Source organism: Oncorhynchus nerka, linkage group LG28, assembly GCF_034236695.1.
Source record: "Oncorhynchus nerka isolate Pitt River linkage group LG28, Oner_Uvic_2.0, whole genome shotgun sequence".
Lineage (NCBI taxonomy): Eukaryota > Metazoa > Chordata > Actinopteri > Salmoniformes > Salmonidae > Oncorhynchus > Oncorhynchus nerka.
The window spans coordinates 50566981-50585030 of NC_088423.1; the positions used below are offsets into that span (position 1 = coordinate 50566981).

An 18050-nucleotide genomic window follows, 5' to 3' on the forward strand; every position below is an offset into this window, starting at 1 on the left:
AATAATAAACGTTTTGTTTGCGAAATGATAGTTTCCGGATTCAATCATATTAATGACCAAAGGCTCGTATTTCTGTGTGTTATTATGTTATAATTAAGTCTGATTTGATAGAGCAGTCTGACTGAGCAGCAGCAGGCCCATAATCATTCATTCAAACAGCAGATAGTGCCGCAGCAGACGGAGCCAATAGTTCATTCGTAAAAGTACTTAATTTGGCTCCGTTCTCCATAACCTCACTACCTTTAACAGCTGCTAGTGCCTGGCTCTCACAGTCCCACACTGCTACTGCTGCTAGCTGTCCTCTTCCCCTCCTACTTGCCTCTGGATGGCCCTCAGGCTAACCATAATCTCCTTGGTTCTAGTGGCCCTAGTCAGTTGCATGTTCATCTTTGTTTTGCTCATATTCTTTTTTTCTTATTGCCTTTTATCTGTTAGTGCATGTGAAAGGAAATTGCGTATGTGGAAAAAAAATCCCAATGGTTATCAAACAGTGGTTATTAGCTATTTCTGTATAGCACAGAACAAGCGTGGTGGTTTTTATCAGCACCGAATGAATGGTTCCTCTCTGGCGGACAGAAGACTATCAATGTTTCCGGTGACTTTTAAAGGTGTATGGCCGTTATTGCTCTACTGCGGTCAGAATGAATAAACGTGTTTTGTCTTCATTGTTAAAGAGAGAAGGCTAAGTCATTCCTGTTGACATAGTTTTAATTCATTCTGTTTAAGGTCAAGGCTGTCTTTACATCTCAAATTATTATTTATTTAACCAGGTAGGCTAGTTGAGATCATGTTCTCATTTACAACTGCGACCTGGCCAAGATGAAGCAAAGCGACACAAGCAACAACACAGAGTTACACATGGAATAAACAGACATGCAGTCAATAACACAATAGGGGGAAAAGTATGTATACAGTGTGTGCAAATGAGGTAGGACAAGGGAGGTAAGGCAATAAATAGGCCATAGTGGCTAAATAATTACAATATAACAATTAAACAATGGAGTGATAGATGTGCAGAAGATGAAGGTGCAAGTAGAGATACTGGAGTGCAAAGGATTCTAAAAATGATACAGTGCATATCTGACTGAACAGAGCAATATTTCAGCCGCATTTAATTGAGCTAAGGTATTGAAGAGTGTGAGACTGCCAGGTTCAATAGCACTCATTGAGACATTGAAATTGTGACATATGTTATATTATAGTCTTATTCTTTAAAACTGTATTAGGGAGTTGGTGGCATCTAAACTCTATGAGGGAGTCCCTCTTCTGTTCTACTCAAATCCCATCAAACAGGAAATGGTGTATCAGAGCAGCTGATGTTGGTCCCTAAACCCCTCTGACAGCCTAACTTTTCACCTCCTGGTGGACTTCATTAACGTCATCGTCAGGGACCGCCCCGGCGTCTGCATACTGCTTGGCGACTTTGCATGAGCAGATAAAGAAATCTCAGGTGACTGAGACGCTTGATGCCATCTTCTCCAGATGTATGGGAAGCAATTGTAGAGGACACACAAGGAGTTGGATGTCGGTTGGCATTTGTTCCCTCCCAGAGATATGTCCTCCATCGCTTAATTTACCCACAACCCCCTTTCACCCTGCCGGACCTCAGCAAGCATGATGCTGAGCGCGTGACACTAGTGCCTGACCCCTGCTCATTGAGGGCGTGACCTTTGGCCTGACCTCTACGAACATCATGTTTGACGTGGGAGCAGAGGAGATCAGATGTGCTGCCGGTTCAGAAAGATTCTCACGCATCTTGAAACACATGCTGACCCAGAGAAGCTTACTACCCCTTGTACCTGCTGGTGAAATGAGAAATTCCAGAGCTAGGGCCAGATACCCCTCAGTCCTGATGTGCACTACTTCATCAAGGATGTGATTGGCTGTGTGTGTGTGTCAATCCTGGACCATGGGCCAGGTGGGAGGGACTTATGGCAAGCTGCTCATCAAGAGGAGCTCCACATCGATAGATGGGAAGAGTCAGTCCCCGTGTGGCCAGCTAAGTGGTCAAGATCTAACCTGATTGAAGACTGACTGAAGATTGATCTCTCCCTACTTCTCATCATATTACACAATGATCTATTCTACAAGGGCTTGTCTGTTTATTTTTTGTACAGCAGTACTTTGATATAATGTAATTGGCTGCTTACCGTAATTTCATTGGGTAATTTTCTCTGTCCTATATTAACCCATTCGTAGACGCAAACTGTTTCCGCGCCTATGGACGATATTATCTTCTGGCCAGGAGTTTTGTTAAGATCCCCGACACTCGTTCTGATCGTTAAAACGTATCGTTTGCAGTACGGTTTTGGAAACATATGGAACTTATCTTTCATATCAGCGAGAAATAATTTTCCAAAAACAAAAGGCTAAAATACTACACACCTTTATAGGGTGAGTGTTCCCACACGGCCATATCGCCATGTTATATTGCTTGTTTACAGAAGACAGACGGAAGACATAGGCGGCCACCTGTACTAATGTAACGGTTTTCTAATGGTGAAGGAGAGTCGGACCAAACTGCAGCGTGTAGATTACGATCCATGTTTTAATAAACAAACGTAACACGAATCTAAATACAATATCTACAAAAAACAATAAACGTAATGAGAAAACCGAAACAGCCTAAACTGGTGCAAACTAACAGCGAGGACACTAAGGACAATCACCCACAATACAACCAAAGAATATGGCTGCCTAAATATGGTTCCCAATCAGAGACAACGATAACCACCTGCCTCTGATTGAGAACCACTCCAGACAGCCATAGACTTTCCTAGAACACCCTACTAAGCTACAATCCCACTAACATACACACCAAAACCCCCAGACAAAACACACCACAATACAAAAACTCCATGCCACACCCTGGCCTGACCCAATACATGAAGAAAAACACAAAATACTTAGACCAGGGCGTGACAGAACCCCCCCCCCTAAGGTGCGGACTCCTGAACGCACCTCAAAACAAATAGGGAGGGTCCGGGTGGGCGTCTGTCCATGGTGGCGGTTCCGGCGCGGGACGTGGACCCCACTCAATAAATGTCTTAGTCCCCTCTCCTCGCGTCCCTGGATAGTCCACCCTCGCCGCCGACCATGGCCTAGTAGTCCTCACCCAGAACCCCACTGGACTGAGGAGCAGATCGGGACTGAAGGACAGTTCGGGACTGAGGCAGCTCGGGAGTGAGAGAAAGCTCGGGAGTGAGAGAAAGCTCGGGAGTAGAAAGCTCGGGAGTGAGAGAAAGCTCGGGAGTGAGAGAAAGCTCGGGAGTGAGAGAAAGCTCGGGAGTGAGATGAGAGAAAGCTCGGGAGTGAGAGAAAGCTCGGGAGTGAGAGGAAGCTCGGGAGTGAGAGGAAGCTCAGGAGTGAGAGGAAGCTCAGGCAGGTAGATAGATCTACCAGATCCTGGCTGGCTGGTGGTCTCAGCAGATCCTGGCTGACTGGCAGATCTGGAAGAGTCTGGCTGACTGGCAGATCTGGAAGAGTCTGGCTGACTGGCAGATCTGGAAGAGTCTGGCTGACTGGCAGATCTGGAAGAGTCTGGCTGACTGGCAGATCTGGAAGAGTCTGGCTGACTGGCAGATCTGGAAGAGTCTGGTTGACTGGCAGATCTGGAAGAGTCTGGCAGACTGGCGGCGCTGGGCAGACTGGCGGCGCTGGGCAGACTGGCGGCGCTGGGCAGACTGGCGGCGCTGGGCAGACTGGGAGCACTGGCGACGCTGGGCAGACTGACGGCGCTGGGCAGACTGGCGGCGCTGGGCGCGCTGGGCAGACTGGGAGCACTGGCGGCGCTGGGCAGACTGCGCTGGGCACTGGCGGCGCTGGGCAGACTGGCGGCGCTGGGCAGACTGGGAGCACTGGCGGCGCTGGGCAGACTGGAGACTCCGCAGCGCTGGAGAAGAGAAAGGCTCCGACAGCTAAACAGGCGGGAGACTCCGGCGCGCAGGAGAGGCAGACTGGAGACGGGAGGCTCCGGCAGCGCAGGAGAGGAGACAGGCTCTGACAGCGCTAAACAGGCGGGAGACTCCGGCAGCGCAGGAGAGGAGACAGGCTCTGGCTGCGCTGAACAGGCGGGAGGCTCCGGCAGCGCAGGAGAGGAGACAGGCTCTGGCTGCGCTAAACAGGCGGGAGGCTCCGGCAGCGCAGGAGAGGAGACAGGCTCTGGCTGCACTAAACAGTCGAGGCGCACTGAAGGCCTGGTGCGTGGTGCTGGAACTGGTGGTACTGGATCGAGGACACGCACAGGAAGCCTGGTGCGGGGAGCTGCTACCGGAGGACTAGAGTGTGGAGGTGGCACAAGATGGGCTAGACCGTGAAGGCGTACTGGAGATCTTGAGAGCAGTGTTGGCACAGGACGTGTAAGGCTAGGGATGTGCACAGGAGGCCTGGTGCGTGAGGCTGGCACCAACTTCACCAGCCGACTAACACGCACCTCAGGACGAGTATGGAGCGCTAACCCAGGTGCCATCAAATCCCCGACACGTTCCGTCGGTCGAATTCCATGCAAAAGCACCAACACAGCAACTCCCTCATTTCTCTCTCCTCCAATTTCCCCATTAACTCCTTCACAGTCTCTGTTTCGCTCACCTCCAACACCGGCTCTGGTTTTGGTCTCCTCCTTGGCTCCTCACGATAAACAGGGAGAGTTGGCTCAGGTCTGACTCCTGACTCACTCTCCCTGAGCCCCCCCCAAGAAATTTTTGGGGCCGATTCTCAGGCTTACGTCCGCGTCACCGTGCTGCCTCCTCATATCTGCGCCTCTCAGCTTTCGCCAACTCCATTCTCCGATAACCTTCCGCGCACTGTTCCATCGAATCCCAGGCGGGCTCCGGCACATTCCCTGGGTCGACCGCCCACCGGTCTATCTCCTCTCAAGAAGTATATTCCATACTGTGCTCCTTTTTGGGCTGCTCCTGTTGCCTCTTCTCCTGCTGCACCTTTGGGCGGCTACACTCCCCTGGTTTAGCCCAGGGTCCTCTCCCGTCGAGGATTTCCTCCCATGTCCAGAAATCCTTATTCCGTATCTCCTCTTTGGGCTGCTCCTGCCTGTTGACACGCTGCTTGGTCCGTTGGTGGTGGGTGATTCTGTAACGGTTTTCTAATGGTGAAGGAGAGTCGGACCAAACTGCAGCGTGTAGATTACGATCCATGTTTTAATAAACAAACGTAACACGAATCTAAATACAATATCTACAAAAAACAATAAACGTAATGAGAAAACCGAAACAGCCTAAACTGGTGCAAACTAACAACGAGGACACTAAGGACAATCACCCACAATACAACCAAAGAATATGGCTGCCTAAATATGGTTCCCAATCAGAGACAACGATAACCACCTGCCTCTGATTGAGAACCACTCCAGACAGCCATAGACTTTCCTAGAACACCCTACTAAGCTACAATCCCACTAACATACACACCAAAACCCCCAGACAAAACACACCACAATACAAAAACTCCATGCCACACCCTGGCCTGACCCAATACATGAAGAAAAACACAAAATACTTAGACCAGGGCGTGACAACTAATTAGCTATCTAGCGTGCTAGGAACACCTGTGTGTAAGCGTAACTGGGGAGGCAGTGTAGTTCGTCAACTGGAGGCACACACAGCAAAGTAGCACTTTAGGGGACTTGATCTTCCTCCTTCCTTCCTTCCCACCGGTCAAAAACTGGTTGCATCAATGTTGTTTCCACGTCATTTCAACAACAAAAAACGCAACGGATTGGGATTTGCAAAAAGTCATCAACGTAATGGAATTTCGTCTTTTTTTTCTCCACCAAACTTTTAACCTAAATCCAATGACATGGTGACCTTCTTTGTGTGTTCATTTCACGTTGAATTCACGTTAGTTTACATCTCAAACAAATGTAAATCATAACTAGACGTTGAAGTGACGTCTGTGCCCAGTGGGTTAGTTGTGAGCCTAGGGTTGTTCCATGGCTGATTGTTCTAATGCTCTTGTTGGTCCAACACACATCTACAGTATGAAGGGGCAATCTCTTATTCTTGAGTGGAGTTCTCACTTCATGCCAAAATCTTCTGGGGGCAATGAGCAAATAATTACCATAATTGTTTATTAATGATTATCATCTCTACACTATGTTGTTCAGCCTCCTGTGTCAGGGAGTGTCTACCCAAAAATGTACTCTTACGCAAATAGGAATGAGTGTGGAGTGTGCTCTTACCTCCGAGGTAGGATATTAATCAGCAGTGTATTATAACAGACTACGGCTGGGAAGAGGATAACTGGCGAAATCATTTCCTCTTTTGTGGCCGTGTACAACACTCATGTTGTACAACTGATGTACAAAGAATTTTTCAGAATGGTTGTGATACAGCTGATATTTTTTGTGAGTCAAACAGAGAGCTTGACTGCACGAATAATGTTTACACAACGACTGCTTGTGTATTTCTTTTGTGCAGAAAAACTCTCTGTTGTATCACTACCATTTGTATCAGTTGTACAACGTGAGTGTGTACAGAGGCATTGCCTCCTGAATCAGGTAGCATCTGTGTGTTGGAGGTCACCTATCACATCGGCAATGAAGCCCCACAAATCTCCAGAGTAGTTCAACTCCATCATGTTGAGGTCCCATAGGGCGGAGCACAATTGGCCGGGTTAAGGTTTGGCCGGGGTAGGCCGTCATTGTAAATAAAAAAACGTGTTCTTAACTGACTTGTCTAGTCAAATCAAATATTTAAAAAGATACATCAATAAATGGAGTCTACAACCAAAATCCCCCAATTAAAGCTAAGCTGCAATTAAAGGGAAAGGCAGTGCTCTCCTTAGGCTTATAGTAAGCACTATTACAACTATAACATAGACACACAATTTTCTAAACGGATTGTGTGAGAGATGCTTACTAAGCACACTGAGGGCTCATATTTCTGTTCTGCCTTCAGAAAGTATTCCCCTTGACTTATTCCACATTTTGTTGTGTTACTGCCTGAATTCCAAAGTGGATTAGATAGATATTTTTTCTCACCCATCTACACACAATACCTCACAATGACAAAGTGAAAACATGTTTTTAGACTTTTTAGCAAATGTATTGAAAATGAAATACTGAGTCAATACATATTAGAATCACCTTTGGCAGCGATTACAGCTATGGGTGAATTCTGGGTAAGTCTCAGTAAGAGCTTTGCACACCTGGATTGTACCATATTTGCACATCATACTTAAAAAAAATGTCAAGCTCTGTAAAGTTGGTTGTTGATCATTGCTAAACAACCGTTTTCAAGTCTTCCCATAGATTTTCAAACAGATTAAGTCAAAACTGTAACTCGGCCACTCAGGAACATTCAATGTCATCTTGGTAAGCAACTCCAGTGTATATTTGGCCTTGTGCTTTAGGCTATTGTCCTGCTGAAAGGTGAATTTAAACTCCCAGTGTCTGTTGGAAAGCAGACTGAAACAGGCTTTATGCTTTATTTTAAGACTGAAACAGGCTTTCATTTAGGATTTTGCCTGTGATTTAGCCCTATTCTGTTTTTTTACCCCCCAAAAAACTCCCTAGTTCCTTGCCAATGACAATCATATTCATGACATGATACAGCCACCACCATGCTTGAAAATATGAAGAGTGGTACTCAGTAATGTGTTGTGGTGGATTTACTCCAAACATAAGGCTTTGTATTCAGGACATACAGCATATTTGGAAAGTATTCAGACGGCTTGACTTTTTCCACATTTTGTTACATTACAGCTTTATTTTAATATGGATGATATAGTTTTTTCCTCTCATCAATATACACACATTACTCCATAATGACAAAGAAAATCATGTTTTTTAGAAAATGTTTCGAATTTATCACATTTACATACAGTACCGGTCAAAAGTTTGGACACACCTACTCATTCAAGGGTTTTTCTTTATTTGGACTACTGTATACATTGTAGAATAATAGTGAAGACATCAACACTATGAAATAACACATACGGAATCATGTAGTAACCAAAACATTGTTAAACAGCTCAACAAATATTTTATATTTCAGATTTTTCAAAGTAGCCACCATTTGCCTTGATGACAGCTTTGCACACTCTTTGCACATTCTCTCAACCAGCTTCACCTAGAATTATTTTCCAACAGTCTAAAAGGAGTTCCCACATATGCTGAGCACTTGTTGGCTGCTTTTCCTTCACTCTGCGGTCCAACTCATCCCAAACCATCTCAATTGGGTTGAGGTTGGGTGATTGTAGATTCCAGGTCATCTGATGCAGCACTCAATCACTTTCCATCTTGGTCAAATAGCCCTTACAGAGCCTGGATGTGTGTTAAGTCATTGTCCTGTTGAAAAACAAGTGATAATCCCATTAAGTGCAAAGCAGATGGGATGCCGTATTGCTGCAGAATGCTGTTAAGTGTGCCCTGAATTCTAAATGAATCACCGACAGTGTCACAAGCAAAGCACCTCCACACCATCACACTTCCTCCTCCATGCTTCACGGTGGGAACCACACATGCAGAGATCATCCGTTCACCTACTCTACGTCTCACAAAGACACAACGGCTAGAACCAAAAATCTCAAATTTGGACTCATCAGACCAAAGGACAGATTTCCACCAGTCTAATGTCCATTGCTCGTGTTTCTTGGCCCAAGAAAGGTTCTTATTATTATTGGTGTTCTTTAGTAGTGGTTTCTTTGCAGCAATTCGACCATGAAAGCCGGTGTCAGAGGAAGGCCCTAAAAATTGTTAAAAACTCCAGCCAACCTAGTCATTGACTGTTCTTTCTGCTAACGCACGGCAAGCGGTACCGGACCGCCAAGTCTAGGTCCAAGAGGCTTCTAAACAGCTTCTATCCCCAAGTCATAAGTCAAATAAATTTTTAGGGCTTTCCTCTGACACTGCCTGGTATAGAGGTCCTGGATGACAGGCAGCTTAGCCCCAGTGATGTACTGGGCTGAACGCACTACCCTCTTTGGTGCCTTGCGGTCGGAGGCAGAGCAATTACCATTCTCGATGTTGCAGCTGTAGAACCTTTTGAGGATCTGAGGACCCATGCCAAATATTTTTAGTTTCCTGAGGGAGAATAGGTTTTGTCGTGCCCTCTTCACGACTGTCTTGGTGTGTTTGGACCATTCTAGTTTGTTGGTGATGTGGACACCAAGGAACTTGAAGCTCTCAACCTGCTCCACTACAGCCATGTCGATGATGAGAATGGGGGCGTGCTCTGTCCTCCTTTTCCTGTAGTCCACAATCATCTCCTTAGTCTTGGTTACGTTGAGGGATAGGTTGTTATTCTGGCACCACCCGGCCAGGTCTCTGACCTCCTCCCTATAGGCTGTGTTGTCGTTGTCGGTGATCAGGCCTACCACTGTTGTGTCGTCTGCAAACTTAATGATGGTGTTGTAGTCGTGCTTGGCCATACAGTCGTGGCTTGAACAGGGAGTACAGGATGGGACTGAGCACGCACCCTTGAGGGGCTCCAGTGTTGAGGATCAGAGTGGCAGATGTGTTGCTACCTACCCTCACCACCTGGGGCAGCCCGTCGGGAAGTCCAGGATCCAGTTGCAAAGGGAGGTGTTTAGTCCCAGGATCCTTAGCTTACTGAACATCTCATCAAATGGCTCCCCAAACTACATGCATTGCACTATTCACTTTAACTTCTTTGGGAACACCGGCAGTATTGAGTAGCTTGGATGAATAAGGTGCCCTATGTAAACTGCCTGTTACTCAGGCCCAGAAGCTAGGATATGCATATGCATGGTAGTATTGGATAGGAAATACTCTAAAGTTTCCGTAACTGTTAAAATAATGTATGTGAGTATAACAGAACTCGTAGGGCAGGCGAAAACCTGAGAAAGATCGAACCAGGAAGGAATTCTCAAGTTTGTAGTTTTCAAGGGATTGTTTATCCAATATCCTGTGTCTGTGGGGTCAGATTGCACTTCCTAAGGCTTCCAGTAGATGTCAACAGTCTTTAGAAGGTGTTTCAGGCTTCACTTGTGAAAGGGGGGAGAATAAGAGCAGTCACTGTAAGTGGCTCAGCTCAAAGGCATGAGTTGTTTATCGCGCGTTCCCGTGAAGCGCACCTTTTGTTTTCTTTCCATTGTAATGAAAACGGTATGGTCCGGTTGAAATATTATTGAATATTTATGACAGAAACACTCTAAGGATTGATTAGAAACATCATTTGACATGTTTCTACGAACTTTAATGGAACTTTTTGAACTTTTCGTCTGGATGATGGGACCTCGCTTTGTGCATATGGAATACTGAACTAAAGGCGCAAACAATAAGGAGGTTATTGGACATAAAGAGGAACTTTATCGAACCAAACTAACATTTATTGTGTAACTTTATTGTGCAACTGGGAGTGAGTCCTGGAAGTGCCATCCGATGAATATCAAAGGTAAGTGATTAATTTGAACGCTATTTCTGACTTTTGTTGACTCCACAACTTGGCGGGTAACTGTATGTCTTGTTTTGCTAGCTGAGCGCTGTACTCAGATCATCGCATGATATGCTTTCGCCGTAAAGCTTTTTTGAAATCTGACACAGTGGCTGCATTAAGAAGAAGTTTTTATTTAAGCCTATGTATAACACTTGTATCTTTCATCAATGTTTATGATGAGTATTTCTGTAATTTGATTTGGCTCTCTGCAATTTCACCAGATGTTTTTGAGACAATGCATTACTGAACATAACGCGCCAATTTAAACTGGTATAAAGATTAACTTTATCGAACAAAACAATTCTGACACCTTGGTTGGATTAACAGCAAGTTAAGCTTTATTTTGATGTATTGCACTTGTGATTTCATTAAGTTGAATATTTATAGTAATTTAATTTCAATTTGGTGCTTTACCATTACACCGGATGTTGGCCAGGTGGGACGCTAACATCCCACCTATCACAGAGAGGTTAATAACTCTACCCACATATTACATCAATTACCTCGACTAACCGGTACACCCGCACATTGACTCTGTACCGGTACCTCCTGTATATAGCGTCGCTATTGTTATTTTACTGCTGCTCTTTAATTATTTGTTCATTTTACTTCTTAGTTTTCTTGGCATTTTTCTTAAAACTGAATTGTTGTTTAAGGGCTTGTAAGTAAGCATTTCACTGTAAGGTCTACACCTGTTGTATTCGGCACATGTGACAAATAACATTTTATTTGAAATTTGGTGTGATTCACGCAGTCTCCTCTGAACTGTTGATGTTCAGATGTGTGTGTTACCTGAACTCTGTGAAGCATTTATTTGGGCTGCAATTTCTGAGGCTGGTAACTTTAATGAACTTATCCTCCGCAGCAGAGGTAACTCTGGGTCTTCCTTTCCTGTGGCGGTCCTCATGAGAGCCAGTTTCATCATAGCACTTAATGGTTTTTGCGACTGCACTTTTCCAGATTGACTGACCATCATGTCTTAAAGTAATGATGGACTGTCGTATCTTTTTGCTTATTTGAGCTGTTCTTCCCATAGTATGGATTTGGTATTTTACCAAATAGGGCGATCTTCTGTATACCACCCCTACCTTGTCACAACACAACTGATTGGCTCAAATGCATTAATTAAGAAGGAAAGAAATTCCACAAATTAACTTTTAACAAGGCACACCTGTTAATTTAAATGCATTCCGGGTGACTACCTCATGAAGCTGGTTGAGATAATTCCAAGTGTGCAAATGCTACTTTGAAGAATGTCAAATATAAAATATATTTTGATTTTTTGAACACTTTTTTGGTTACAACATGATTCCAAATGTGTTAACTCATATTTTTTTGTCTTCACTATTATTTTACAAGGTTGAAAATACTACAAATAAAGAAAACACCTTGAATGAGTAGGTGTGTCCAAACCTTTGACTGGTACTGTAAGTATTGACCCTTTACTCAGTAAATCAAATCAAATTTATTTATATAGCCCTTTGTACATCAGCTGATATCTCAAAGTGCTGTACAGAAACCCAGCCTAAAACCCCAAACAGCAAGCAATGCAGGTGTAGAAGCATCAGTACTTTGTTGAAGCACCTTTGGCAGCAATTATAGCCTCAAATCTTCTTGGGTATGACACTACACGCTTGGCACACCTGTATTTGGGGAGTTCATCCCATTCTTTTTTGCAGAGCCTCTGAAAATCTGTCAGGTTGGAAGGGGTGCGTCGCTGCACAGCTATTTTCAGGTCTCTCCAGAGATGTTCGATCGGGTTCAAGTCCGGGCTCTGGCTGAGCCACTCAAGGACATTCAGACTTGTCCCTAAGCCACTCCTGTATTGTCTTGGCTGTGTGCTAATTTTCCTGTTGGAAGGTGAACCTTAGGTGAACCACCCCACTCTGAGGTCCTGAGCGCTCTGGAGCAGATTTTCATCAAGGATCTCTCTGTACTTTGCTCCGTTCATCATTCCCTCGATCCGGACTAGTCTCCCAGTCCATGCCACTGAAAAATATCCCCACTGCATTATGCTACCACCACCCTACTTCCCTGTAGGGATGGTGCCATGTTTCCTCCAGACGTGATGCATGGCATTCAGGCCAAAGAATTCAATATTGATTTCATCAGACCAGAGAATCTTGTTTCTCATGGTCTGAGAGTCCTTTAGGTGCCTTTTGTCAAACCCCAAGTGGGCTGTCATGTGCCTTTTATCATTGGTGTAAAGTACTTAAGTAGTACTTTAAAGTATTTTTTACTTACGTTTTTTGGGGGGGTATCTGTCCTTTACTTTACTATTAACATTTTTTACAACTTTTATTTTTCCTTCACTACATTCCTAAAGAATACTTTTTTACTACATACAATTTCTCTGACACCCAAAAGTACATATTGAATGCTTGTCTAATCCTCTTATCTGGCAGACTCACTAAATGCAAATGCTTTGTTTGTAAATTATGTCTGAGTGTTGGATTGTGACCCTGGCGATCCATAAATAAAAAATAAAAAACAATTGTGCCTTCTGGTTTGGGTAATTTAAGGAATTGTAAATTATTCATACTTTTACTTTTACTTTTGATACATTTTAGCAACTACATGTACTTTTGATACTTAAGTAAATTTAAAACCAAATACTTTTAGACTTTTACTGGGTGAATTTCACTTTGACCATGATTCATTTTCTATTAATGCAACCGCTGTGTCACATTTAAAAAAAAAAAAACGTTTTTAACGTTTAACGAAAAAGCCTAACATTGCAATAATCTGAGACGGCGCTCAGACATAACAATATTTCTCCGCCATGTTGGAGTCAACAGAAATACAAAATTACAACATAAATATTCCCTTACCTTTGATGATCTTTCATCAGAATGTAGTGCAAGGAGTCCTAGTTCAACAATAAATTGTTTTGTTTCATAATGTTCAATTCTAGTGTCCAAGTAGCAGCATTTGCTACCACTTTCAGCTCACATGCCCAAAAAATTACTTCTGGTCCAGGATAACTTTGCATGAAAACTTCCAAAACTTCCAAAAGACATATTACACGTCGAAGAAACTGGTCAAACTAAGTGCAGAATCAATCTTCAGGATGTTATAATCATATATATCCAATAGCATTCCAACCGGATCATTCGTTTTCATCTGGGGCTGATTAGAACAGCCAAAGCACTCAAAGACAAACGCGCCACAACAAAATGGAATTATTTTGCGACACCAACTACTTTCCTTCCCATTAGGTCAAAGTTCACAGCAAATGCTCCATTACAGTTTCTACTGAATGAGGACATCTAGTGGAAGACGTAGGAATTGTTTCCAGATCCATAACTTGTTGGGAAGGGAGGGGCGATGACGTCAAAGTTGCCCCAACTTTCAGGATTTCAAAACTTGTTAGGAAGATTGCCTGCCCTGTGAGTTCTGTTATACTCACAGACATAATTCAAACGGTTTTAGAAACTTCAGAGTGTTTTCTATCCAATATTAATAATAATATGCATATATTAGCAATTTAGGACAGATTTTGATGCAGTTCACTATGGGCACGCAATTCATCCAAAGTGAAAATACTGCCCCCTATCTGTAAGTGGTTTTAAGGTATCTTTACTTTAAGTTTGAAAATGTAGTACTTTTCCCACCACTGCCTTTTACTGAGGAGTGGCTTCATTCTGGCCACTCTACCATAAAGGCCTAATTAGTGGAGTGCTACAGAGATGGTTGTCCTTCTGGAAGGTTCTCCCATCTCCACAGAGGAACTCCAATCATGTTAAGATGGCATCAGCGAGGATGGCTGACATTTTACATGCCCGTAACCAATTGTGCTATTTTGGTCATTTTTTTTGCATTGTTTGTCACTTATTTGTGTACTTATTTTGTACATAATGTTGCTGCTACCGTCTCTTATGACCGAAAATAACTTCTGGACATCAGAATGGGGATTACTCACCACGAACTGGAAGACGCTTTTTCCTTTAACGAGTCCGATGAGAAAGATATACTGCTCTCCCGTGAACAGGCCCAGATCCCTGTCATTTGCGTGAAGAAAAGACGGAGGAAAAGAGGACGCAGATCGGGCTGCCTTTTGATAATCCGTAGGCGAGTGAGTAAACTTCCCTTGCCATCAATCCTACTTGCTAACATACAATCATTGGAAAATTCAATTGATGACCTACGATTATGATTATCCTACCAACGGGACATTAAGAACTGAAATATCTTATGTTTCACCGAGTAGTGGCTGAACGACAACACGGATAATATAGAGCTGGAGAGATTTTCAATGCACCGGCAGAACAATGACGAGGTGTGGGGGGGTGTGTCTTTTTGTCAATAACAGCTGGTGTGCAATGTCTAATATTAAAGAAGTCTTGAGGTATTGCTCGCCTAAGGTAGAGTACCTTATGAGAAGCTGTAGACCACACTATCTACCAATGGAGTTCTCATCTATTTTTTTTACAGCCATTTTCAAATATGGGGTCTGGATACTTTCCGAATGCACAGTAAAGTTCAAAGTTCAGTTTTAATTTAGTGCCTTATTGCAAACAGGATGCATGTTTTGGAGTAGTTTTAGTCTGTACAGGCTTCCTTCTTTCCACTCCGTCATTTAGTTTAGTATTGTGGAGTAACTACAATGTTGTTGATCCATTCTCAGTTTTCCCCTATCACAGCCATTAAACTCTGTAACTGTTTTTAAGTCACCATTGGCCTGATGGTGAAATCCCAATGTCTGCTTTTTTATTTTTACCCATCTAAAAATAGGTGCCCTTCTAAGCGAGGCATTTGTCTTTGTGGGTGAATCTGTGTTTGAAATTAACTGCTCGAATATAGGGAATTTATAGATAATTGTATGTGTAGGGTACAGAGATTAAGCAGTCATTCAAAATAAATGTTAAACACTATTATTGCACACAGAGTGAGTCCATGAAACTTATTATGTGACTTGTTAAGCACATTTTTACTCATGAATTTTATGCTTGCCATAACAAAACACTTCAGCTTTTAATTTTCAATGAATTTCTACAATTTCTAAAAACATAATTCAAATTCATCTGGCCAATGGTTATTGTGTGTGGGCCAGCTGAATAAAATCTCGATTTAATCCATTGTAAATTCAGGCTGTAACACAACAAAATGTGGGGTGTGAATATTTCCTGAAGGCACTGTACGCATAGATGACATTGCATATTCTGCAAAGAAGGCATATGCAGCTCAAGCATTTCCTTTGAGATCGGTTTAATTTTGTGACAATGTAGATCAAGTGAGATGAAATGGAAAGTGTTCCAACAGTGGTGGCAAGTGGGCTGAGAGTTGACAGTGTTGGGACGGCATTGAATACATTTTCCTTCACTTGAAACGCTTCCATATGTTGATGTGAATAAATGGTGTGAAATTAGAAAAATTGAATTAAAGCAATGAGAGTGGCTGAGACAGAATCCAATACTTTTCTAATGCTGCCTGCCAGTGTTTCATTGAATTGCATGCATTGACTGTTATATTTATTACTGATCCAAATCCCAACTCCCCAAAAAAGAAGCCTAAACATGCAATAACAATCCTTAATCAAAAATAATTAAATTATCCAAAAATGTAATTTATCAATGTAATTGTGTATGCCCAAATACTTTAAGCCTGTTGAAGGTTTTAACTGGAAATAACAACATTGGATCCTCAATATTGATCCTCAAGCTAATAGCCAGTTAATAAGGCTGATATGCTAAATGTCCCCGGTTCATGTCTGCTGGGGTTAATGTGTTAACCATGTGGGCTATCTGAGATGTGTGGGATTATTCAGAAATTGTGTGAGGTTGCAAAATCTTTGATCCAGTAATCCAGATCAAATGTATCCCCTCACCACCACCACCCTGGTATCTCTTTGCTTTTGGGTGGAACTTGAAATCAAATTTGAATGTATCTGATGATATCTGATGATACTGCATCTTGTGCAACAGCAAAGAACCTGTTTTATTAATGATCCCATGCTATGTAATTGAAATATTGCATTTCAACCAAATATTGCCTTTGGCTGAAATATTGCCACTCCTATGGGTGAACAGAATCTTAAAGCATGATCATTTTGATATTGATTAATATTATAAAAAATTGGCCCCTGAAGTCCATGCATGTCTGGAATCGTGCAGATGGATAATGTATGGGTCCCCATGAAAAATGGTGTTTGCTGGTCATTCAACACAATGTATGCATACATACCTTTCAATATGATTTAACTTGATGACAAATGATTCGTGTGATAGGAGAATGCAATGTTCCATATTGCAATTGCTCATTCCAAGGCGTGCGTGCATTTGCTGTATAATGCATTGTATGATCAAATAGATGATGCTTAGTCTTGACATCCCCACCTGTTACAGCCCTAGCCTAGTCTACTGCATGCACTTCAGACATTGCAAAACGTCGCAAAACAGGAGGCACGATCAAACAATAAATCCAACAACAACAAAAATGGGGGGGGGGCAGCCAATCCACATCGTACTGTAGTCCACTTCAAAATGACAATAAAACCGTTAATTATTCTGAATATAGCGGCATACACAATTTGAGTTCATTCAATTGGTTGGCACAATAGAGCACCACAGTCTTAGCAGGTGGACTGTCTTCGAATGGTGCTCTTATTACTACCTCACTGGATTCCATGCTTTTCAGATGCATAAATAATTGCTTGTGCATTTGCATTTACTACCTTTAAATCCTTTGCAGATTGGCTACTATGGACGTCAGGGGCGTAACGTTATGCATCTATATGTATGGATACTATCTCCTATTGCAACAAAGTAAGTTGGTATGAATGTACATGACTTCATATTGGATTCATTGGTTGAGTATTCACCTGTTAAGTTGCGAAACAATTGAAAGAGTGGCAGATGATATAAATGCATACCTGTAAGCTTCTGCATGTGTCCTTATCCGTTGGGTGACCGTTGGGTTGAGGTAGAAGTCGAAGCTTTTTTTTTTATTGCAGGCTATAAGCTGCTCACGGTAACAACATATCACTATAGAGACATAACAACTGTCGCATATAGCCTACAACAAAACAAAACTACAAACACTATTGCAAACACGGGTCTAGTGGTTCCCAATAAGGATGCTTGATTGTCCGTAGATGCGTCTTGCGCAACTTGCGGTCCTCTTTCATATAGGGAGGTCCTCCTTGCTATAGAGAGGTCCTCCTTCCCTTTTCAGTCGCTCGTTCGAAACACTGCAAGGCGAGTGGCGCCAATGCTTTCTTCCTCGTCTACGTTGGCACTTTTTTTGGTATGAGTGACAAAAAAAATATTAGGGTCCTTACGTCACGTATTCATTTTTTCAGTGAAATGGGAGCGCCGATTTGACCACTAGGAGGGGTATAGCTTCTCTGTAGAGAATTAATGAGTGAACTCTGAGAAGACGCTCAGATTAATCAATTAAGATTGATTTTAGTATCCTGTTTAATCTTTAATGGTCTCTGTGTAATGTTTTACGACTGTAATTTAATTGAGCTGATATGAGAAATACATGGTGAACTGAGAGTTTGCCCAGATGGATCAATCCTATAATCCCACACGCACGCACGCCCCCCCCCCCCCCCCCCACACACACATACACACCAACCATAAACAATTAATGATGATACACCTGTGGAATGGTCGTTAAGACACTAACAGTTTA

At 42.9% G+C, this 18050-nt stretch overlaps 1 protein-coding gene across 1 annotated transcript in view; it reads right to left on the reverse strand.

The window, feature by feature from the left end:
* The window catches only part of LOC115112720 (brorin), a 49768-nt gene extending 32121 nt beyond the window's left edge, over positions 1-17647 (reverse strand). The window contains exon 1 of the mRNA XM_029639743.2: positions 17284-17647. The gene's annotated coding sequence lies outside the window, so the exon portion shown is untranslated. The remainder of the gene's footprint in view (positions 1-17283) is intronic.
* Positions 17648-18050: the final 403 nt, after the last annotated feature.